Here is a 24,745-nt window from a genome sequence, read left to right on the forward strand (position 1 = left end):
AGTAATCGAACCAATTTTTCTTTAGTTTGACTCTAGTCTTCACTCAGCAATTCTGCATCTTCGAAAACATTCTCTTTTCCAAAACTACGCCGGTCTACGACGTTAAAATCGCAGTTCTTGAAGCATTGAAACCACTCACGACGCGTTCTTTCGCTAATAGCGTCCTTACCATACGCAGAATTCGATGAGACTCAGCCGCTGTTTTCTTCATATTGCAACAAAACAGTAACACCTCCCGCAAATGACGAGAATTAGGTTCGTAAACTGACATTTTCAATCATGAACAACTTTATGATGCAGACACAAATCGAATGAGGTTATGTTGACCGAGGTTCAAGCTGCCTGACATCTACTTACCGTTGTCGCCACCTACCGGCAAACGGCGGAAGCTAAGTCTTACACGGTCTGTATGACTGCAAAATTAAGGATCAGTGTTCAAAATGGAACACCAAGACATTCGCTACCTTGTCGATGGGGAAGATGAGATTAACTGTACAGATCGCAACCTTCGAATGGCTGTTGGAAGCGCTTTACAATACCGCAATCTCTTCCAATTTCCATATGTTGCGATGTTTTCCGCATTTCTGTCAATGAGACACATCGCCTCTGTGTTTTATATCTACCAGTCTGCGTTGTGGTAGCTGTATAGTCAACACCATGCGATGTTCAGCTTTCTGTGAGAGCGAAAGGATCAAAACGCGATAATGTTGGTTTAGCAGCAGCTGATACAGACCTCTAAGACATGGTAGAAAAAAAAAAAAACAAAGTGTATGGCGGTGTACACTGATTGGATGTGTTACGACCGAAGAAAACAGTGTATTAAACTTCTTATGAAGGATCAGTACAGGAACCCTCTCATGGGATTGATAGTCTGTTGGATATGATCCTCCTATAGTACAGGTGACAGAACTTTACACCGGTCTGTGGAAGCGACTTCGATCACGAGCCACCTGCTCCAATGAACCAAGACAGTGATGCAGTAATATTTAATCGAGTTCTCTAACGGATGACGTTATAGCTCGTAGGTTTCCTCTGTTGAATGGTACAAAATACTGAGGTGGGAGAGAATGTTTGGGTGCTAGACATAAATGCACCCTGGGAGATGCAGATCTCCTTCCAACTGTTGTTCCTGTATATAGTTTGGAGATGTACCACAATGCAGTAGCAAAATCCTCGTCCTCCTCCCATTCCCTGTATGATGTGGAGTCTTCCTAATTTTCCCACCAAGAAACACCACCATGACTGCTCATACTATCTTTTCTACTACCTCGTGTTGCAGAGGGAAGCTTTGTTTGGCACCAGTCTTACGCACTGTACATGGATGGCAGAGCTATGACACCATGTTCCCATTTCCACCGAGTGGTCAAAACGCGGTCGTGTCGCATTAACCCAGCTCGTCCTATTTCCCCACGGGATGCAGAAGGTCTTAGATATAGGGCTCTCCGACTTCCATTCAGGTCTGACTTAAATTGGATCACATGGACGAAGCTGCAACGAGGGCGTGGCACTGAGGAGTAGTTACAAGATGCGGAGGGACTGTCTAAAACACAGCGCTGGAGTTTTTGCTGTATGGGATCCTTAGCAGATAGATTAGAAAAAGATGACTCGTTTCGAGTGGCACGGATATGATTCTCCTGTGCTGCTATAGTTAAAAGATGTCTCTACAGGATCCAACGCAAGTATGTGGTTGAATGGATAGACTTGATTCCAAATCGCCTACAGCATTTCTACCAGAAATTGCGACGCTATCAGCGACCCATGTGTGCCTGTAGACTCACGACTACTTTTTACGCAGGGTGACCGTAACATAGTTATTATGATCGTGTTTTTAACAACGCTGCTCTTACACGAAATGTATGTCGTGGGCTGTAGCATCTCTCTGTGGTCAGCTTCAAATGTCGTTTGTCAATAATGTTCGTCGAAAAGAACGTCTTCCCTCCATGGATTCCCATTTGACCTACCTGGTGAGTGTAAGGCGACTGCTGAAAAAAATTACTCGCCATGCAAAAGTGACTCATGATCAATTTAATTAAGTAGCCTCTCAATTTCGTAACGATTATGGGCTGCCTGGTGGATGGAAGAGAAGGCTAGGGCACCACATAATGATTCTTGACAGGCGTTTTTTTTCGGTTCGGCGATATCTTTTAACGAAATTTCTATCTCCCACCTACAGAGGGTGAGACAGGTTCTCACAATTTCTTTGGTGAACGCTAGTATGATATAGCATCACATTAATAAAAGGGGACCTACCAAAGTGTACAAAACAGCTACGTCCTCTCGAATTTTTGCTTGTCATTATGAAACATAAAATGATTGTGTTTTTCTCGATTAGAGGCAGGGCAGTGCTGCTAAATTTCCCTTTTGTGTTGGCGAAAGTCGTTGCCTCAAGGCAGGCTGCACACTGCAAGCGACCGCGAAGGGTAGTGGAAGGTCTGGTGAGACCAGTGACCGCAGAGGGGTACCAATGAGCTGCAGCGAAATTGTTCGCCAGTGCAGGTATCCATTTGAAAAAGCGATCTGGAGCGTTTTCCAGAATTTCGTTGTTGTTCCAGAAAGGTCCAGTCTTTTCGAGAAATACACTACTGGCCATTAAAACTGCTACACTACGAAGAAATGCAGATGATAAACGGGTATTCATTGAACAAATATATTATACTGGAACTGACATGTGATTACATTTTCACGCAATTTCGGTGCATCGATCCTGAGAAATCAGTACCCAGAACAACCACCTCTGGCCGTAATACCGGCCTTGATACGACTGGTCATTAAGTCAAATAGAGCTTGGACGGCGTGTACAGGTACAGTTGCCCATGCAGCTTCAACACGATACCACAGTTCATCAAGAGTAGTGACTGGCGTATTGTGACGAGCCAGTTGCTCGGCTACCATTGACCAGACCTTTTCAATTGGTGAGAGATCTGGAGAATGTGCTGGCCAGGGCAGCAGTCGAACATTTTCTGTATCCAGAAAGGCCCGTACAGGACCTGCAACATGCGGTCTTGCATTATCCTGCTGAAATGTAGGGTTTCGCAGGGATCGAATGAAGGGTAGAGCCACGGGTCGAAACACATCTGAAATGTAACGTCCACTGTTCAAAGTGTCGTCAATGCGAACAAGAGGTGACCGAGACGTATAACCAGTGGCACCCCATACCATCACGCCGGGTGATACGCCAGTATGGCGATGACGAATACACGCTTCCAATGTACGTTCACCGCGATGTCGCCAAACACGGATGCGACCATCATGGTGCTGTAAACAAAACCTGGACTCATCTGAAAAAATGACGTTTTGCCATTCGTGCACCCAGGTTCGTCGTTGAGTACACCATCTCAGGCGCTCTTGTCTGTGATGCGGCGTCAAGGGGAACCGCAGCCATGGTCTACGAGCTGATAGTCCATGCTGCTGCAAACGTCGTCGAACTGTTCGTGCAGATGGTTGTTGTCTTGCAAACGTTCCCATCTGTTGACTCAGGGAGCGAGACGTGGCTGCACGATCCGTTACAGCCATGCGGATAAGATGCCTGCCATCTCGACTGCTAGTTAAACGAGGCCGTTGGGATCCAGCACGGCGTTCCGTATTACCCTCCTGAACCCACCGATTCCATATTCCGCTAACAGTCATTGGATCTCGACCAACGCGAGCAGCAATGTCGCGATACGATAAACCGCAATCGCGATAGGCTACAATCCGACCTTTATCAAAGTCGGAAACGTGATGGTACGCATTTCTCCTCCTTACACGAAACATCACAAGAACGTTTCACCAGGCAAAGCCGGTGAACTGCTGTTTGTGTATGAGAAATCGGTTGGAAATTTTCCTCATGTCAGCACGTTGTAGGTGTCGCCACCGGCGCCAACCTTGTGTGAATGCTCTGAAAAGCTAATCATTTGCATATCACAGCATGTTCTTCCTGTCGGTTAAATTTCACGTCTGTAGCACGTCATCTTCGTGGTGTAGCAATTTTTACGGCCAGTAGTGTACGTTTAATAGATTGCAAGAAAGAGTTGTGGTGAAGATAAATGCAATTGTTCTCCATCGTAGAATGGCAGTTTGCTGAGGGCGAGGAGGGCATGTCTGCTGTGGGTGGTCACTAGATACAGCCGTGATCTGAACAGGGCATGGAGTGTGGGGGATGTGTCACTATATTTTAGATGAACAAGTTGCGCTTGAGGTGGTCGTCCTTTTATCTCTTGTTGTTTAGTTGACTATACATACTATTGAGTTGGCGCAGGAATGTCGCCCCAAGGTGGTTAGTGAATGCGGTGAAGGCGGAAGGGTGATAGAGTGCAAAGCACGGCACGGCACCAGGCCGTTTGAAAAAGCCAGTGTCCTCCCCATAGGTGGATGGATGGAGGAAGGGACAGGAGGGCAGTTTGTTGGCGCCTTTCGAGGAGAACGCACTTTCAACGACCATCCCCTCTGCAGTCTTTTGGGACTACGTTTTTCCCCAGTATGTGTGCTGCATTGTGACCCATTCATAACGAGTGCTGGTTTTTTCACGACAATTTTGAAGTGTAATTAGAGCTGCGATGCATTTTTTTCCATCAGTTGTGGTAGTATGTATTGGCTTCAGTTATCTGCGCTGCAGGGTGGTTTTTGAGCAGGCGTCTGTAGCGAATTCTGACGTCAAACAACGATAGATACTGCCCTCAGCTGTCTGCTTACAGGTAACACATTTTTTAAACTCCTCTCGGCACAACACCAGTATCTCGTCATATTTCCAGCCAAAAATAATAAAGGTAGTACCTCACACCCATGCCTTTATCGCGCCAACTTGTAGGCGAAGGGTCTGTCACTAGTTTCGAGTGGTATTGCGAAATTTTTTCCCAGCAGGATAGCACCAGTTCTCTAGTATCGTCAGTTTTTGAGCTGTATTGCGATTTTATGCCGTCCTTCTGTAGCGGTACACATACAGTTGCGTAATTAGGCCTTATCTTTAGGATTAATTACGTAATTAGTACCTATCTTTACTTCATTTTCCCAACAAAAGTAAATAAAGTACACTAATCTAACCTTCCCTTCCTCTCCTACATCTGGACAATTTCCATGGGTTTCGGGGGGGGGGGGTTGCGCTTGGGCTTTCTATCCAGTAGAGCCAGGATTCAAATCCCCGAAAGGGCACAGCCATTTTTATTTTCCCATCAGTTCCAGGCTCCTCTGGGGGTATAATTGTATTTGGGGGTGGGGTGCACTTGGGCTTTCTGTCCAGTAGGACCAGGACTGAAGTCCAGGAAAGGCACCACCAATTTTCATTTCCCACCAATTCCTGGTTGGGGTGGGATGTCAGCACAGTCCTCGGTCAAAAAAATTCCCACCAATATTCGAAATTCTGGCCAATAGGGTACTTGGAGGACGGAGGGGAGGGGGATTGTTAGGAGGGGTGACGGGGCTGGGGCCCACATGCAGGCTGAGAAAAACAAATGATGTCATCCGGAGGTGGGGGTGGGCGTGGTCGTAGGGGGGATTAATTGATCATTTTAATTAATTTGTATATCAATTTGATATCAAAATTGGAGTGGCCTACTACTCGTGGTTACCGCCGCCTTAAATAATGAATTTATAACTGATTTAAATCACAATGAAATATATCGCCTTATTGTTGGAACACCATCGCCAAAATTTCCAGGACTAGACAGTATTCCTAAGAAATTTTATGTATGTATTTGGCCTCTTATAGGGGATACCCTACATCACTGGTAAATGTGGTGATCCGGGCGGGGTTTGATTCCTAACGCTGTCAAGATTGGTAAAATCATTCTAATTTCGAAGAGAACCGGATGTCCATACACTGATAAATTCCGCCCAATCACACTACCTAATTTCGAATACAGAACTATCACATTGGCTCTTAATAGCAGTTTGTCGACACTGCTAGAAAAAATTCATGCTATTCACCAACCCTGTGTGCCTGGTTGCACGATTCTGACTTCTGTAGTTGAATGCCGCGTCGTTGTCTCTGTGAGTGCAGCGGCTTCTGTCTCTGGAGCTTTGCTTTTTACTGATTTTAACAATGCGTTTGACCGGGTCAGTCACGGTTTCTTGAAGTAGGTGCTCAAGACGACCTGTCTCAAACATACTGCGTGTCATGTGTTATCCAATCTCTCTACTGCTACTGCCATAGTGAATGGACAACTTACTCCCCAAATCACCACGCAACGGGGCTTGCCGCAGGGAAGCCCCTTCTCCATGTTGCTCTTTGTGTTGTCCTTAGAACCGCTGCTTCACCGTATTGATGTCGCTGCAGGATATTAGGAGAAAACTTCTCCATACGAGCGTACGCAGATGTTATGGTTCTGCTACGTCATATCGATGACATATACTTGCTCAAGGACATATTAGAGTCTTTTCGTTCTATCTCTGGGGCCCGCATTAGTGAACAGAAATGTACCCAATTACCACTGCAAGGCTTTCCACACATTGTCATTCCATGGGTAACTGTGGTTGCTCGCCATGAACCATTGGGGGATTGCCGTGGATAGCTCCCCGATGAAAATGGCTGCACTCAATTAGCGGAAGGTGACGAATCAAGTTAAAGGGGCAATTCGTGAACACTAACGCCGTGCTCTTCGTCTTCTTCACAAAGTGAGGATCTTAGATTCCTACATTTTCAGCAAAGTGTACTTTGTTGCACAAATATTCCAGTTTCCGTCGATGATGGCGAGCAAATTGACGCAATTATTCAGTCGTTACCTTTGGGAAAGTCATATTTTTCCACTTCGGTATGAAGTAGTTGCGAGGCCCCGTGCCCTTGGAGGGCTGGGACTGTCCAGTATCAAAGTGAAGGCTTCGGTATTGTTTATACGGCGTAATGATTTAACGTGTTCTCAAACAACTCATTGTATTACATCTCACTTATTTACGTGTCTTCAACCGGCCAGTCTGACTTCCCCTGACGATGTTGACCGGATCAACTCTAAACTGTGCAACGTATGTGAACTTTATGTTTTAATTTTCTGGAAGCCGACATTTTATCAGTGACACGCCTTACCACCAGATCTTTGGTTTCTCCATGGGGAGTACAATCATTCCCCTACCCAGCTGAAATGGCCGTGCCATTGATATTCTGGTAAACAGTGTGGTTTCTCATTAGTCTTCCTATCTTCCCTATGAAAGCAGTCTCATCGTGGCATGGGGGCCTTTCACAACTTGATCCCGACCAACGAACGCCTCCATTGCATTGGCCGGACTTCTCCGTCTTCCCTCGGACGAAGACTAATGCGACCGTATAGCTCCTCGGGCACAACGTACACTACATAGCTGGATGTGAAAAGGATCCCGACTCTAGTGTTTTTCTTTAATATATGGTGAACACACACTGGAAGTGACAAAGGCTTCCACGCTATCGTGTTTGATTTGTAAATATGTTGCACCTTGTCTTTAATCGCCAACGAATTGGATCATTTTTTCTGACTCCCGGAATTGTGGAATTTGTCTCTCGAGTTTCCCCTCCATATAAATTAAAAACAAAAATAAAGAAAAAATTGAAAAATAATAAAAAACATGAAAAACGCCAACTAGTACCATGTCCATGCGAGGAACCAGCACAGTGACAGATGGGGGCGGGGGAGGGGGGGCATCGTGGTCAGGCCTCGGATTTGAATTCCTGCGCACCTTTTCTACATCTAGCCTGAAGCTCACTGAGTTCGCTCTTTCCCGTAAAACCAAATAAAAAGAGACAAAAGACAAACGTCTCATGACGAAGTGCTAGCGGAATGGGTAACGTCGCGTTTTTTTTTTTTTTTCATGTTAGCGTAAAAAAAGGAATGGTAAGGTCACATCTACCGGGTTCCAGTCCCAATCCGCCACAAATATTCGTTGTCATTCCATTATACATCTGATAGTTGTCAATATTCACAACTGCGAATACATTTCATGTATTTCATAACGGCTGCTTTCGCCGCAGTGTCTGTTCCGTCGGATATGCATGCATATCCGAAGGAACATTGGATCCTAATTCGGAATAACACAGGCAGGTATTTAGCCGCCAACACTGGGCAAGCGACTTACAAGTAAAATGTCTCCCCTGGACTAGGGTATACATGATGGATGTTGTAGACACTTGGCTGACGACTTATGAAAGTTTGGGTGTGACCGTGAGTCGCGCTCGGATAGCAAAATGGCAAGGCGACCGCTCGCGATAAGCGGTTTCCATGGTCGTCATTCCATTATACAGCTGACGGTTGTCCATATTCGGAACTGCGAATACATTTCATGTATAAAGCGGAGAGATGTGAAATTAATCAAGAAATTCAGAATAAAATAAAGGCGTGCGAAAATATAGAGGAGCAGGATAGGGAAGACTGAGATAGGGTATTGCGTGATAACTTGGAGGTGTTTTTGCCAAAACCAGAGGTAATCAAGAATGTTCTGTAGGAATTCAAGGTTAAAGAACACCTAAAATTCAAAGTGTCATCTTATTCTGTTCCACTATCTACGTGGCGAAAGGAATTATATAAAACGTCTGAGAACGACATAACTGAACATATTTCCTCGTCATACAGCAGCCCATTAAACACTGTAGAAAATAAGAATGGGTCAATGGGTTACGGCATCGATGATTTCAGCCGTAAATAGAAATATTAAAAAAGATAGGAAGATTTTTCTGTTTAGCAAAAGTGACAAAAAGCAGATTACAGAGTACCTGACGGCTCAACACAAAAGTTTTGTCTCAAGTATAGATAGTGTTGAGGATCAGTGGACAAAGTTCAAAACCATCGTACAATATGCGTTAGATGAGTATGTGCCAAGCAAGATCGTAAGAGATGGAAAAGAGCCGCCGTGGTACAACAACCGAGTTAGAAAACTGCTGCGGAAGCAAAGGGAACTTCACAGCAAACATAAACATAGCCATAGCCTTGCAGACAAACAAAAATTACGCGAAGCGGAATGTAGTGAGAGGAGGGCTATGCGAGAGGCGTTCAATGACTTCGACAGTAAAGTTCTATGTACTGACATGGCAGAAAATCCTAAGAAATTTTGGTCTTATGTCAAAGCGGTAGGTGGATCAAAACAAAATGTCCAGACACTCTGTGACCAAAATGGTACTGAAACAGAGGATGACAGACTAAAGGCCGAAATACTAAATGTCTTTTTCCAAAGCTGTTTCACAGAGGAAGAGTGCACTGTAGTTCCTTCTCTAGATTGTCGCACAGATGACAAAATGGTAGTTATCGAAATAGACGACAGAGGGATAGAGAAACAATCAAAATCGCTCAAAAGAGGAAAGGCCTCTGGACCTGATGGGATACCAGTTCGATTTTACACAGAGTACGCGAAGGAACTTGCCCCCCTTCTTGCAGCGGTGTACCGTAGGTCTCTAGAAGAGCGTAGCGTTCCAAAGGATTGGAAAAGGGCACAGGTCATCCCCGTTTTCAAGAAGGGACGTCGAACAGATGTGCAAAACTATAGACCTATATCTCTAACGTCGATCAGTTGTAGAATTTTGGAACACGTATTATGTTCGAGTATAATGACTTTTCTGGAGACTAGAAATCTACTCTGTAGGAATCAGCATGGGTTTCGAAAAAGACGGTCGTGCGAAACCCAGCTCGCGCTATTCGTCCACGAGACTCAGAGGGCCATTGACACGGGTTCACAGGTAGATGCTGTGTTTCTTGACTTCCGCAAGGCGTTCGATACAGTTCCCCACAGTCGTTTAATGAACAAAGTAAGAGCATATGGACTATCAGACCAATTGTGTGATTGGATTGAAGAGTTCCTAGATGGCAGACCGCAGCATGTCATTCTCAATGGAGAGAAGTCTTCCGAAGTAAGAGTGATTACAGGTACGCCGCAGGGTAGTGTCATAGGACCGTTGTTATTCACAATATACATAAATGACCTTGTGGATGACATCGGAAGTTCACTGAGGCTTTTTGCAGATGATGCTGTGGTGTATCGAGAGGTTGTAACAATGGAAAATTGTACTGAAATGCAGGAGGATCTGCAGCGAATTGACGCATGGTGCAGGGAATGGCAATTGAATCTCAATGTAGACAAGTGTAATGTGCTGCGAATACATAGAAAGATAGATCCCTTATCATTTAGCTACAATATAGCAGGTCAGCAACTGGAAGCAGTTAATTCCATAAATTATCTGGGAGTACGCATTAGGAGTGATTTAAAATGGAATGATCATATAAAGTTGATCGTCGGTAAAGCAGATGCCAGACTGAGATTCATTGGAAGAATCCTAAGGAAATGCAATCCGAAAACAAAGGAAGTAGGTTACAGTACGCTTGTTCGCCCACTGCTTGAATACTGCTCAGCAGTGTGGGATCCGTACCAGATAGGGTTGATAGAAGAGATAGAGAAGATCCAACGGAGAGCAGCGCGCTTCGTTACAGGATCATTTAGTAATCACGAAAGCGTCACGGAGATGATAGATAAACTCCAGTGGAAGACTCTGCGGGAGAGACGCTCAGTAGCTCGGTACGGGCTTTTGTTAAAGTTTCGAGAACATACCTTCACCGAAGAGTCAAGCAGTATATTGCTCCCTCCTACGTATATCTCGCGAAGAGACCATGAGGACAAAATCAGAGAGATTAGAGGCCACACAGAAGCATACCGACAATCCTTCTTTCCACGAACGATACGAGACTGGAATAGAAGGGAGAACCGATAGAGGTACTCAGGGTACCCTCCGCCACACACCGTCAGGTGGCTTGCGGAGTATGGATGTAGATGTAGGTTTGTACTACATTTGCGCAAAATTAGTACCATCTTTGCCCCGAGACAGACCGGAAAAGCTAAAAGAACTGCTGGAAAAGTTCCATGGTGAGTCTATATTTTCCCCTGTCGACCTTTGCTCTAGTTTTCTGCAGAAAGAAATATGAATGTTTTAGTTGGACCACATTTTTCGCTTTGTGATAGATGGCGCTGTAATAGTCACAAACATATGGCTCAATTTTAGATGAACAGTTGGTAACAGGTATGTTTTTTAAATTAAAATACAGAACGTAGGTTCGTTTGAACATTTTATTTCGGTTCTTCCAATGTGATATATGTACCTTTGTGAACTTATCATTTCTGAGAACGCATGCTGTTACAGCGTGATTACCTGTAAATACCACATTAATGCGATAAATGCTCAAAATGATGCCCGTTAACCTCAATGCATTTGGCAATACGTGTAACGACATTCCTCTCAACAGCGAGTAGTTCGCCTTCCGTAATGTTCGTATATGCGTTGACAATGCGCTGACGCATGCTGTCAGGCGTTGTCGGTGGATCACGATAGCAAATATCCTTCAACTTCCCCCACAGAAAGAAATCCGGGGACGACCATTCCACCTGTCATGCAATGTGCTATTCAATACCGCTTCAACTGCACGCGAGCTATGTGCCGGACATCCATCATGTTGGAAGTACATCGCCATTCTGTCATGCAGTGAAACATCTTGTAGTAACATCGGTACAACATTACGTAGGAAATCAGCATACATTGCACCATTTAGATGGCTATCGATAAAATGGGGGCCAATTATCCTTCCTTCCATAATGCCGCACCATACATTAACCTCCCAAGGTCGCTGATGTTCCAGTTGTTGCAAACATCGTGGATTTTCCGTGGCCAAACAGTGTATATTATGCCGTTTTACGTTACTGCTGTTGGTGAATGACGCTTCGGCGTTAAATAGAACGCGTGCAAAAATTCTGTCATCGTCCCGTAATATCTCTTGTGCCCAGTGTCAGAACTGTACACGACGTTCAAAGTCGTCGCCATGCAATTCCTGGTGCATAGAAATATGGTACGGGTGCAATCGATGTTGATGTAGCATTCTCAACACCGACGTTTTTGAGATTTCCGATTCTCGCGCTATTTGTCTGCTACTGATGTGCGGATTAGCCGCGACAGCAGCTAAAACACCTACTTGGGCATCATCATTTGTTGCTGTTCGTGGTTGACGTTTCACATGAGGCTGAACACTTCCTGTTTCCTTAAATAACGTAACTATCCGGTGACACTTGGATGATGTCGTCCAGAATACCGAGAAGCATACACAGCACACGCCCGTTCGGCATTTTGATCACAATAGCCATACATCAACACGATATCGACCTTTTCCGCAATTGGTAAACGGTCCATTTTAACACGGGCAATGTATGACGAAGCAAATACCGTCCGCACTGGCGGAATGTTACGTGATACCACGTACTTACACGTTTGTGACTATTACAGTGCCATTTATCACAAAGCGATAAAAGTGGTCCAACTAAAACATTCATATTTCTTTACGTACTACACGAATATGTTATATAAATGGGGGTTCCTATTTTTAAAAAACGCAGTTGATATACGTTTGACCTATGGCAGCGCCATCTAGTGGGCCAACCATAGCGCCATCTGGTTTCCCCCTTCAAGCTAGACGAGTTTCGTTCTTTGTAGTTTTTTCGTTTGATGCTTATTTCGTGAGATATTTGGCCCGGTGACTATCAATGGACCACCCTGTATATAAACACTGAAATTTGTGGGTTAGCTGCGGAATGGAGAAAAACATCTGCATTAAGGAGAATTCTGTCTAAATCGAAAAAGACGACCATTAGTCACGAGGCGCAACAATCATAGCAGGTAGATACTAGATGACAGGTAGGGCAACTAAACAAAATTTGATTTTCTGGCTCCAGGTTCGCAGAAGTACAAATGATAACTTGCACAGGAAATGAAACAATCAACGATTGAATCCTAAAATAACTTAGAAAGATAATAAATGAAGATGGAAGCTGTAGACAAAAATAAATTCATAACAAAAGCAGAAAGGAGAGTCCACAAAACCGTAGGTACAAAATAAGGTGTGGTCAATTTCATCTATACAGTATCGCATGAAGTAGAAATGAGACTAACAGTAAAATGTTTTTAATGTTATCAGGTACTTAAGTATATAGCAATCTGTGTTGTGCACTTATTTATTTTCATGTGGTTCACATTATACATGAAAGAAGCGAAAGAAAGAAGAATTATAAGCGAAAAAGAATGAAAGTGAATATGAGGAGTTCTGATACGAGAATTGAACATAGATTAACAGAAGGAGACATGTGTCTGTTGTCCGTCTGCATGGTACCAGTATTTACAGAATTAGATGAGCAGTTTGGGTAGCACTAAGTTGCTTGAAGTAGTGCCACAGCAAGTAGAGCTTGGAATTGGAGCCTATCTGTCTATCTCGACCCACTGCCCATTCCTTCTCCAGCCCAAACAATGAGTGTCTAGGAATAAAAAACAACAATAAAAATATTATTTTCATGGAATCTTCTTGGTCTGCGTAGTGATAGTTTTTAAGAATGTTGCTTCGGGCACATGAAATGTGTGTAGGTAATGTAGATTTTTTTTATGTGTGTGGGTAAACGGGACTACTTATAAATGGTCACAGTCCTGTAAATAAATTTCTTTGTGATCGGTCTAATTCAGAGTAGGATTTTTAAATTCTAACGATTAGTCACAAGTGTATTGTTGCATGTTTTTCAATCGTTGTGTATAACATGCGGCTAAGAGTTTTTGTCAATCAGCACAGCGATTGTGAACACTTAAAGGGACAGGTACTTCAATACAGCTGACGTCTCTTCGTAAAGTGATCAACAGAAGGGGGCGAGGTGAGCATGGCATTGTGTTTATGCAGCATGTCAGACCCCGGTCGACATTGGAGATTACTGGCATGGGCAAGAAAGCTTGCTGACAATGACAAATGCGTGGCACGTGCCGGAAAGCAGGTGACAAAAGGGGTGAGCTCCCCTCAGCACTTTGGGGAATGAGGAGCCGAAGGGGCCAGACTCATTCTACGAGACACCCTGTGAGCAGCAGGTAACGCTAGTAACGGCATGTCTGTCTGTGCTGCTGTAAACAGTATTGTAGAAGAGATCTTTGGTGGTCATGTCACGCTAGCAACAGAGTAAGGACTTTGACAAGCAAACCACTTCCTCTCGGTGAGACATCAGGGTGCGGTAACGAAGTGTCAGCAAGGAGGAGAGACACCAGGGAAGAACTTTTGCAAAATCCTTCGACTAATCGGAATTATTCTACCGATCCTGAAAGATTCCTTTCGGCTCTTCCACGGCATACCGCTCCAATGGGAATTACACTGCACCCCTTAATCTCTTCTGCCTCAAGTAGATGAAAGACGCTGCCTATACGAGGTGTGGCTAGAAAAAAACCGGACTAGTACTGGTGAAACAATAAAACGAATGCAATAAGGCTGAAAGTCGCGTGGCCTGTCACGTGACTCTCGCTCCGCCTACTGCTCGAGTTTCATCTGCCTCCTGCACTCAGTCTGCCCGTGGCGTCTGTTTTAAGTAGTTGACGTTTTGTCTGTGCGTCGGAAAATGTTGAGTGTACAGAAAGAACAGCGTGTTAACATCAAATTTTGTTTCAAACTAGGCAAATCTGCAAGTGAAACGTTTGTAATGTTACAACAAGTGTACGGCGATGATTGTTTATCGCGAACACAAGTGTTTGAGTGGTTTAAACGATTTAAAGATGGCCGCGAAGACACCAGTGATGACACTCGCACTGGCCGACCATTGTCAGCAAAAACTGATGCAAACATTGAAAAGTCGGTAAACTTGTTCGACAAGATCGCCGTTTAACAATCAGAGCAGTGACTGAGTTAACAGGAGTTGACAAGGAAAGTGTTAGGCAGATTCTTCATGAAAGTTTCAACATGAACAAAGTGTGTTCAAAAATGGTTCCAAAGTGTCTCACAACTGAACAGAAGGAACGCCGAAGAATGATTTGTTCTGACATCCTGGAAAACATTGAAAGTGATCCCACCTTCTTACAAAATGTTATTACTTGCGATGAATCGTGGTTTTTTACTTACGATCCCGAAACTAAACGCCAATCGATGCATTGGAAAACTCCTGGTTCTCCACGACAAAAAAAAAACCACGAATGTCAAAATCGAAATTCAAGGCAATGATGATTGTTTTTTTTTGACATCAAAGGGATTGTGCACATTGATTGGGTACCAGAGGGACAAACAGTGAATCAGCATTACTACATTAGCGTCCTGGCTACCCTACGTGAGCGAGTACGGAGAAAACGGAACGATTTGTGGAGAAAAAAGTCATGGATCCTTCACCAAGACAATGCCCCAGCTCACAGTGCGTTGTCAGTGAAGACGTTTTTGGCAAAACACAACATTCCCATCTTAGATCATCCACCCTACTCACCTGATTTGGCCCCCTGTGACTTTTTTCTTTTCCCTAAGTCAAGTCAGCTTTGAAAGGAACTAGATTTGAGACTGTTGAAGCAGTAAAAGAAAAAGCGACGGAAGTAATGTATGGACTTACCGAAAATGATCTGCAGCATTGCTATGAACAGTGGAAAATTCGTATGGAGCGGTGTAGAGACCGAGGAGGAGAGTACATTGAAGGAGATAACATGAAATTGTAAATAATTGTAAATAAATGTTTTTTCCAGCATCAGTCCGGTTTTTTTCTAGCCGCACCTCGTACATCCAATACGGAGCTGATGTCTTCTCAAAACTTTGGAAAAACAAAAAAGAGCTGTAGCAACAAAAGAAACATTGGGAAGAATACTTGTGCTACCATGTACCAAAGAACAATATAGCCCAGTGGCATTAGCTACGTATTTGCTGTACTTATATAAAAGAATAGGTATGGCGATGTATCTGAAGAGGCCGTTCTCGCCAACAGAGAAGCAGACACGCCTGATTACCAAGACAGCCAAGGCAGCGAGAATTTCGACAAATTCCCACAGTCTCTGAAGGATCAAGCAACAATGCAATGCCATTCATTGTAAACGTTTAACTCCGCCATTTAAACATTTACGGCGTACTGAGTCCTTTCCTTCCACTTAAACAACTTTGTGATACTAACTAATGTCCTAGCCTGTGTCTGCGTTCCACAGACATTTCAGTGCTTAGTGATTAAAAAGTGATGAACAAAAACAAGATTGGTTAAATGTAATATTCACAGGTACATTCTTTATTTTCAGGTAGAAGGGACAGAAAATGGAGGACGTAAAGAAGAGTCACGATTGTGAGAGCTGGATATCAATTCGTCAATCTTCATTTATATTAAATGGCAATTTTAAGGAGGTTGATACTGATTTGCTGACCGTGAAATTCGTTCCTGGAGATCGACATCTACCTTGAGCCTGAACCCACTTAGTTTTTTTGATTGGGTGTTCTCAGTGTGACCTAGGATAGTCGTCTCAGTTATTTCCCGGTTGATGTTATATCACTCATGTACCCCTCTCAATTTTTCAGCTGACCAACAGTGGGAAGTTGTCACGTAGCAGTCACGGTACTTGGAAAATTTGAATTTTGTTTCAAGAGATGCCACATTAAGTCTTCAAATGTGACATCTCTTCACGCAAAATTTGTTGTAATGGGAGTCTAGCGAAAACCGTCACAGATTTAACGTGACGTTTCTCATTTTTAATTCATTTTTATCATCTTTTCATAGCATATTAGGCCACGTAAAAGATATTCAGATGTGTATCGGATCAGTAATATGTAAACAACGAGTGTCCTTATATTTCCTTTTTTGCGTATACATCAAAAACTTCCTTTCCAATTGTTATTAAAATTGTACCTTGCGGTGTATTTGGGATCTTGTCAGATATGAGCGGTAAAGGACGAGGCACGATGGACTGAGCGAACCAGGGAAACGCAAGTCTGATGGTCCAGAATTATGAGTTTATGATGGCAGGAGCGTGCCGTGATCCGGTCTGCAATCTCTATAAAGCACGGAGAGTAGATGGGAGTCTTTGTTTTTTATTTTCTTCTTCTTCTTCTCTCTCTTTTTTTTTCAGAGAGGAATCTTCTAAAATGCGGACATGGGGCGCTAAAATACCTCTCACTTCTTAAGTGTTTTTCCCTTTTTTCTGCTCCGTGCTATAGGGTGGGAATACTCTAGCACCCAGAAACGCAATTCCTATAGGCGAAGACTTTGTGACATCAGAGGGTCAGCTGTCGTATCCCCCACCTGTACTAGAAGAACGAAACTAAGCATTCGATTGGATAAGACTCGTTCTCCTTTTGGTAGTCAACCGATTCTCGTGACGCTCAGACCTCCGATTGGAAGAGACTAGTGGAAAAGATGGGAACATAGTGGGGTTACGAGTTTTCACAGTCCCCACCGGGAGACATGTGCATCACTCCTCTTCTCTCTACTCCGGACATTCGTAACACTTTGCCGTCCGCACGTCTCATACCAATGTATTCACTTGGCGCGGCAGCTCTAGTTCGGATTACTTGGTTTGTCGCCGGCCATTCTTGACATTATCGGGAGGTTATAAATAGTTAAGTTTTACTAATCTCTTCGTTAGTTCTCAACCTTGTTCCCCTACTTTCGTAAAATTTCGAAGATATACATACGTTGCGAGGTGCCGGGGCTAGCAGTGTATTTAACACTAAGTTCTTCTACAATCTTCATGTGGAAATGATGCTCTAAGCCCTCCTTTTCTACCTCCGACTTTTGCTGTTGCACATGGATTAAGAAGAAACGCGAACTGACTGTAATCGACCCTGCAAGTGGAATAGAAAAGAGTTTGGCACCTGCAATAATTTAATTTGATAGAAATTAATTAGATAAAGGAAAGTTTCATTAATGTAGTGAGAAATGAAAGGGTTGCTCTACCGATAACAGAATGAAAGTTCTGTCCAAAATAACAATTTGATTTATTATGACTAAACTCAAAATAATAAACAAAACACATGAAACATTTACAATACGTCAAATTGGATACTCAAATAAATGCTGTGAAGGTGAAGTTGTCCATAAACTACACTCCTGGAAATTGAAATAAGACCACCGTGAATTCATTGTCCCAGGAAGGGGAAACTTTATTGACACATTCCTGGGGCCAGATACATCACATAATCACACTGACAGAACCACAGGCACATAGACACAGGCAACAGAGCATGCACAATGTCGGCACTAGTGCAGTGTATATCCACCTTTCGCAGCAATGCAGGCTGCTATTCTCCCATGGAGACGGTCGTAGAGATGCTGGATGTAGTCCTGTGGAACGGCTTGCCATGCCATTTCCACCTGGCGCCTCAGTTGGACCAGCGTTCGTGCTGGACGTGCAGACCGCGTGAGACGACGCTTCATCCAATCCCAAACATGCTCAATGGGGGACAGATCCGGAGATCTTGCTGGCCAGGGTAGTTGACTTACACCTTCTAGAGCACGTTGGGTGGCACGGGATACATGCGGACGTGCATTGTCCTGTTGGAACAGCAAGTTCCCTTGCCGGTCTAGGAATGGTAGAACGATGGGTTCGATGACGGTTTGGATGTACCGTGCACTATTCAGTGTCCCCTCGACGATCACCAGTGGTGTACGGCCAGTGTAGGAGATCGCTCCCCACACCATGATGCCGGGTGTTGGCCCTGTGTGCCTCGGTCGTATGCAGTCCTGATTGTGGCGCTCACCTGCACGGCGCCAAACACGCATACGACCATCATTGGCACCAAGGCAGAAGCGACTCTCATCGCTGAAGACGACACGTCTCCATTCGTCCCTCCATTCACGCCTGTCGCGACACCACTGGAGGCGGGCTGCACGATGTTGGGGCGTGAGCGGAAGACGGCCTAACGGTGTGCGGGACCGTAGCCCAGCTTCATGGAGACGGTTGCGAATGGTCCTCGCCGATACCCCAGGAGCAACAGTGTCCCTAATTTGCTGGGAAGTGGCGGTGCGGTCCCCTACGGCACTGCGTAGGATCCTACGGTCTTGGCGTGCATCCGTGCGTCGCTGCGGTCCGGTCCCAGGTCGACGGGCACGTGCACCTTCCGCCGACCACTGGCGACAACATCGATGTACTGTGGAGACCTCACGCCCCACGTGTTGAGCAATTCGGCGGTACGTCCAGCCGGCCTCCCGCATGCCCACTATACGCCCTCGCTCAAAGTCCGTCAACTGCACATACGGTTCACGTCCACGCTGTCGCGGCATGCTACCAGTGTTAAAGACTGCGATGGAGCTCCGTATGCCACGGCAAACTGGCTGACACTGACGGCGGCGGTGCACAAATGCTGCGCAGCTAGCGCCATTCGACAGCCAACACCGCGGTTCCTGGTGTGTCCGCTGTGCCGTGCGTGTGATCATTGCTTGTACAGCCCTCTCGCAGTGTCCGGTGCAAGTATGGTGGGTCTGACACACCGGTGTCAATGTGTTCTTTTTTCCATTTCCAGGAGTGTAGATTGTGACATTTATGACCAAGTGGTATGTGGAGCCAATTCCTTGCAACTCAAATCTTAAGAGAAACACCCAGGCAACCTAACATTAATTGCTGCTACAGTAGTGAGAACTCAGACAATGACCACCCAAGACAGAACAAAGTTAGAAAAGACGAACAGGCGCGCTCTGCTGAGCTCTGATTATCACCTACCAAAATTCCCTAAACTGCCGGTGCTGTGGACATACGTTACCAAACTGTCTTCTTAACTGCAAGGACACGATCTGGCATACCAGAGGCGATGGCTGGTTGCTTCGACGTCCCGTCGTGGTGATGATAATGTCGGGAGTATAGTCCAAAACAAATTATCCTGGTCTTGGTTGTTTCAGACTAAAGACTTCCTAGCAATACAAATGCGCCTCTGAGGGAGACGAGGAAGGCCCGCCACACAATCACTGACGGTACAGTGATTGATTTTAACAAGCGAAGTCACACAGTAACTTCGATACAGTCAACTTTTGCCAAAACTGCTCAAGGCAGACAACATAGGCCGCTTGTACGCAGAACGCTCAATTGCCAACTGTACTCGAAAAGTTACGTTGAAGTCGAAACTTCAGCAACTTCGTCAAACAGTTACAATTAAATGAAAGTATATTAGACAGCCAACGAAAGGCCGGCTGTCCAGAGCAGCGAGAGCTCAGTCTTGTAACATACTCCGACCGAAAGGCGAGAGCCGACTCTCACAAGAGCACCCGTACAAACCGAACACAGAACGTTCCCGGCCCCACGACAGTGGCTGTGGTTAAACGTTCCAATCAGCAACTCGAAAACCGGCGGAAAATTCCAATCTATTGCCGACGCACTACTATTCCACCAATGGAGATACTTGGAGCCAATTTCTGCGCCGATTTTGCTACATCACGGAGCTATCCCCTGAGCAAGCCAATCACAGTTATGATTTTGCAGAAAACGCGGGAATTTGCCCGCCAAGACTGCCTGGGAACGCAAGTCATTCCCACACCTCGCTGGTAGCGCGCCAGAAAGTGTTTTCACTAAGTTTCTGCGAAGTAACGGAATCTCTAACCCAGCCGCTCAGTCAGGCCCCTGTGGGCGTGTCGCCACCGCTCTTATAACAATGTCGGCATCTGGAAAGCATCCACTCGACTCCCTCACACCCGTCGGCTTAACCCTTTCAAGATCAGCAGAACCTGCCTGTCACCAGACCACCCGGGTGACGAGACACGCTGCGTGGAAAGTCCACGTATGAAGGAATAGCAACTTTTCACCACATGGAATTAGAGAGGAAAATCGAATTACTCAGAGTAAAATAGAAATATGAGAGGGGGCTCATGCCACCTCTGAACGTAAATAAACAAAATTTATTTTTTTCATATATTTGTTTATTTGCATTGTCTTTGGTACTTAGTACTTCTCTTTCGTATAATATGCAGGAAAACAGTCTCCAAGATGTAACGCACATGGCAAATAAGTATTAGCTGGTGTTGTTTTATGTGACTGGAAAATCTGTCAACCGAATCATGATGAGATGTACTCGATATAGTGGCAACCCGCAAGCTTTGCTCTGAAGCAGGTACCTGGTCTTTTATCCACAAATCAGACATTTTCAATAAAAAATTGTAAAATCGGAGGCTCTTGTGGTCCGTATTGAAATATTGCCATGTACAGAACGCATTAAATAATGTGCAATTAAAGCGATACATGCAAACCTTTTTTGACCATTTTATAGTTTTTCTGTATATAGGGTAATAACTCAAATATTGGTCTGCCCGATCCACTCCTTTCATGTATTTGTTGTAGTCTAATACACTTCCAGACTTTTTTTATTGTGTAATTGGTTTTTCTACATTTTCTTTCAGTGTCAGTGGCATTATGTATTGTAGAGATCATTCGTATCGTTTTAGTTTCCGAAGCTCTCCATACCTGTGCGAGTACTTCACCTATCCGTTGGCCGGCCGTTGTGGCCGTGCGGTTCTAGGCGCGTCAGTCTGGAACCGCGTGACCGCTACGGTCGCAGGTTCGAATCCTGCCTCGGGCATGGATGTGTGTGATGTCCTTAGGTTAGTTAGGTTTAAGTAGTTCTAAGTTCTAGGGGACTGATGACCTTAGAAGTTAAGTCCCATAGTGCTCAGAGCCATTTGAACCATTTGAACCATCTATCTGTTGATGATAGCTTCAAACACATTGACTTTTACGCGCTTTAATTTTACCGAAAATCCTATATTTTGCTGTATCTTTCCACAAACTCGAATTTTCTTTTCAAGTAACTTCTCTGCAAGTTCTATACTTATAATAATTATCCATGTAGAGGTGATGCCACCTTCCATAAGAAGGTGTCAGTAGTGCCATCACTGTTTTTGCTCAAGGCTGTCCACCGCCGCTATATATCTTGAATGAGGAAATACATCCCCTACTCGAATCACACAGCGTCCGAATGAGTATGCCATATTTCGTAATTTTCGACGGATTGTAAAATTTAAAATGTAACCGTCCATGCCACGGTGTCATTCATCCATCAATTGAGATGTTTCGACTTGGATTAAAGGTTTCTTTAAACTTTTTGGAAAAATAATTACGAATTGAATTTTGAAAAGCCTGTAAGACGTATGCTTTGCCGGCGATGGGCGAGGCATGACAGAGTCTCTGACCAGAGAGTAGTATGTCGTTAGTTGTTGCTTGTCGCTAGTCTGCGCTTGTCTGCGCGAGTCGACATTAGTCTTGAGTAGTCTGCGTGAGTCGGCGGGAGTCGGCACGTGTCGGCTGTCTGCTCTGCTCGGGACTCTGGTCAGGACTCTGCAGGATGGGTATTATTGTATAAGGTAAAGAAGCAGCCTTGCGCATATCTAGTAATGTATGTTAATTGTCATTTAATTTCTTTCAAAAAAATGCCCCAATAATAATTTTTATAATATAAAGTAATTTTTTTAAAGAAAAACATTCATTTCAATTTAAAGAATATTTCAAATGCATGATCATTCCTTCCAAGAATCAAAAAAAAAAATATATATATATATACGCCAGCATTGCACGAAGCTGTGTCAAAAAATTTCTGCATAAGAGCAGATATATTTGCAGTTGTTTTTGAGGTAAGAATTTTTGCTTTTTTATTCAGAATACAGGGCTGAAGGGCAGCGCTGCTGTCCTCATAAAATTTACCAGGTTACTAATTTTTTTATTATTATTTCCGGATTTACGAATTGAATTTTGAGGTTACATTAAATGTGAATGCATTTCTGCTCACAGATTACAAATGGGAGCCAATTTTGTTCAGAGGTTACATTAAAATCAATTTTGTTCAGAGGTTACAATATTAGAAAAATTCATTTAATTATTAATTTTGTGGGGAGTTTACGCTTGGTTCATAGTTCATTTTCATTTAATTATAATAATTTTGTTGGGAGGTTACATATGGTTTCAATTTCATTTTTTTAAATTTCTATGGGGAGGTTACACTTGGCGACATCCGGCCAGGATCGTATTTCTTTGTGAATCTTCTGATAAGTAGTCATATATCTGCTCTTATTTACTTAAACGTAGTTTTCATCTGGCGCAACGCATTTACTAATTTGTCACTCTTTCTTTCACAGATCATCGGCAGTTTGTTGCTCTTTGTTGTAATTGTGTTTGTTGCATTTTGCATTGTCTTTGTTTCATTTGTGCTTAATTTTGATTAGTGAAAATGCCACGAAAAACTGTTAACAGTACATCGCGATGTGTAATGAGTGAAATAGCAGACTCAAATAATTTGACCGATAGTACTTGCGACAATCAGTGTAATGATGAGAATCCTCCATTTACAGACAATCAGTGCCTACCGACCACTAGTAATGATTTTAATGCTAATGATGAGCCAACAAATTCAATTGTGTCCTTTGTTAATTTTACGACAATTGATGACGCGGGACGTTCTGTTACAATGAACGCTGCCCAGTTTAACACACCCGATTTGCAAAATTTGAATTGTGAACAGATAAATTTTTCAAATTAAAATGAACAGTGTACTCAAAGTACGTCAGATTTATTTGATTCCGAGGTAGTGACTAACAGTGCACATCCGATTGGCAAACCTTTTCAAGAATTACAGAATGACCAAATGGTTACACAAAACGTGACAATTGCAGGTACGCCATCAAACAGCACAGAAAATAGAGTAGGTAATATTGGCTTGGATCAAGTTATGGCATTAATACTACAAATCAATGAAAATTACGACAACCATTGCAAACAACTTAATGAAAATCTCAAACAACTTAATGAATCGTACAAACAACGTAATGAAAGTTTCGACAACCTTTTCAAACAAGTTAATGAAAAATACGACAAACTTAATGAATCGTTTCAAACAGCGGAATGAAATACTAGATAACCATTTCAAACAGTCGAATGAAAAACACGACAACCTTAGTGAACAGATTACAACCGTTACCGCGCAATGTCATGATACTAAAGAACAATTACGTGACGAAATTAAGGCTTGTGCTAGTAACAGTAGTGAAGAAATTAGATCTGTTGCACAAGAATTAGGTAATAGACATGCAGGCACAACAGAATCACTTAGAGATGAAATTAATGCAGTCACTGAACAATGTTCAGAAAACGCAACACAGACACGCGACGAGTTTAAATTAGTGTCAACAGAAGTTTCACACACTCTGGATACGGAAGTCGATAAGAAATGTGAACAACAGAACAGCCCAATTGAGGAACGTATTAAAGTAACAAAAATGAAAAATGTTTTAGCCTCTAACACGGCACAGCATAGGCCACATTCCGAACGTTTGACACACTCACACAGCCAGTGTAATTTAGGTTATTTACAGAGACTACGTGACTTAGAATCCGAAGTGACACAGACAAACAGATTCTTAAGCAATCCTGAACCTGTTCACACATTCAGAGACGATAACGTTGATTACGAGCAATTTTTATCCGTAAAAAAATATAAAGTATTTACAAATGACAGAGCACAGGTACACGCTTTGAACTGGATACGTCGATTTATTTTTGTACTTTCACCGCCATTGCCTGTAATGCAGAAACTAGAATTAGCATGGATACAACAATTTGTTTTTGAATTTTCACCGCCATTGCCTGTAACGCAAAAGCTAAAATTTATTTGTAGCGCGTAATAAACCTCAGAGGATTCATTACGCTTTAATGCATATGTGCCGTAGCGTGCACAGGGCCCCGAGCCGTAGTAGTGCTATTTCATCTTTAGTTTTCTGCACTGCTGCCTTCTCTTCTACTATCCTTTATATCTATTAAAACAGCTCTTCATCTATCGCTCTACCTAGAATTAAGAAAAGTGTAAAGAAAACCTGATACGACAAGTTTTACCGAAAGTGACATTTATCATTAGACGCTCCAGAAATGACAACTACCAGCGTAATTTTAATATCAGAGAAAATTGTAATCGTCAGTATGTACAAAATTTTCAGCAGTCGCAACCACATTTTGGTAACAATAGACGTTTTTCTCCGCAACAGCATCAAAGTCAACCGGTTAGTATACCTAACCAACAATGTAATGTACAAGGTCAACCAAGCTTTAATGTTTCGCCGTGTGCACGTATAA

The sequence above is a fragment of the Schistocerca nitens genome, chromosome 9 (genome assembly GCF_023898315.1).
Source record: "Schistocerca nitens isolate TAMUIC-IGC-003100 chromosome 9, iqSchNite1.1, whole genome shotgun sequence".
In the NCBI taxonomy this organism is placed as follows: domain Eukaryota; kingdom Metazoa; phylum Arthropoda; class Insecta; order Orthoptera; family Acrididae; genus Schistocerca; species Schistocerca nitens.